Source organism: Myotis davidii, unplaced genomic scaffold, assembly GCF_000327345.1.
Source record: "Myotis davidii unplaced genomic scaffold, ASM32734v1 scaffold743, whole genome shotgun sequence".
Taxonomy (NCBI): Eukaryota; Metazoa; Chordata; class Mammalia; order Chiroptera; family Vespertilionidae; genus Myotis; species Myotis davidii.
Genome location: NW_006296221.1, coordinates 1,538,187 through 1,539,852, shown reverse-complemented (window position 1 = coordinate 1,539,852; position 1,666 = coordinate 1,538,187).

Here is a 1,666-nt window from a genome sequence, read left to right as displayed (position 1 = left end):
TTCCTCTTTCCTGTGCTGCAATTACACATATATTATCCCTTTTCTTTGTGTCCTATTTGTCTTGTACACTTTTTTCTATATTTTCCATCCATTTTTCTCTTTGTCCTTAGTCTAGATATTTTCTGTTGTCTTCCACTAAACTAATCTAGGTCTAAATCTGGGTCTCAATCTATCCTTAAAACCATCTATTGGATTTCAAATTTTCACTTGTATTTTTCAGTCCTACCATTTTGATTTAATTTTTTTACAGATTCTGCTTACCTGGTGAAATTATCCTTCACCTGTTTAATCCATTGTTTTGTTTTTTTCCTATTGAAAAATGTAATTTTTTTACAGATTCTGCTTACCTGGTGAAAATATCCTTTACCTGTTTAATCCACTGTTTTTTTTCCTATTAAAAAATAAAACATTAGCTCTTTAAAAAACCTCTACCATTTGAGTCGTCTATAGGTCTTTTTCTACTCCCCTTTTTCTCCTCTTGGTTTTTGGTTATTTAGACCTGTCTTTGTTTGCCTGGTAATTTTTAAGTGAATGATGGACACTGTGAATGAAAAAAATGTTGAGACTAAATGATGTTGTCTTCTAGAGGGAGGTATCTTTTCCTTAGCTATTCAGGGAGAGTGGGGATTGATTGTTTTAAGACAGACAACCAATTTTTAGGCTGGTTGCAGTTTTGACAAACCTCTGTTTCACTCTATTTCCCCCACTTTTAGGGTTCATTTTTCCATGTGTACCAATTGTGAATCTAAGGTATTTGCTGGGCATCTTCTCTTTTATTAGGTCTTGAACTCTCATACTTGCATCCTGACCACTGTGAGGCTGCCAAAACCCTCAATTTATTTATTTATCTTATTTTTTTTATTGTTGAACCAAAACCATGCTTTTAGTTTCTGGGACTTTCTATTGGTCTTCTTAGCCTCTACCTCAGAGAGCTTCAGAATGTGGCTGATGTCTTCTGGGAAAGCTGGTAGTGTTCGGCTCAGTTCTCTGCTCCTTCCTTCTCACTGGGGTTCTGGCTTTGAAGCCTCTAATTTTATCTCTCTAGTCCCACAGACTGTCAAAAGAGTTGCTACTTTCTTTGCCTCTTAACAGAAGTCCTTTGATTTGTGAGACCTGGATTTTTTGCCTCCTTCCCTATAATTAGAATTGATAAATATGCTGAGGGGAAAAAATACTGCGGAATGCCAACTCACCTTTCCACAGCGCCCTTTTCCCAGTAGTGTTACCCATTAAGTCCTAGTTCCTCAATATCCTTCTAATGTTTCAAGCAGATGGTTTCTTTTTTAAATTTTATTTGTGCCTGGTCAGCATGGCTCAGTGGTTGAATGTTGACCTCTGAAACAGGAGGTCATGGTTTGATTCCTGGTCAGGGCTTGTGCCTAGGTTGGGGACTTCATCTCCAGTAGGGGTATGTGTAGGAGGCAGCCGATCAATGATTCCTTCTCATCATTGATGTTTCTCTCTCTCTCTCTCCCTCTCCCTTCCTCACTGAAATCAATAAAAGTATATTTTTAAAAAATATATTTGGCCTCGTTGGTGTGGCTCAGCAATTGAGCATTGACCCAGGACGCAAGAGGTCACTGGTTCTATTCCCAGTCAGGGCACATGCTTGGGTGGTGGGCTCGATCCTCAGTAGGGGGCGTGCAAGAAGCAGATGATCAATGAT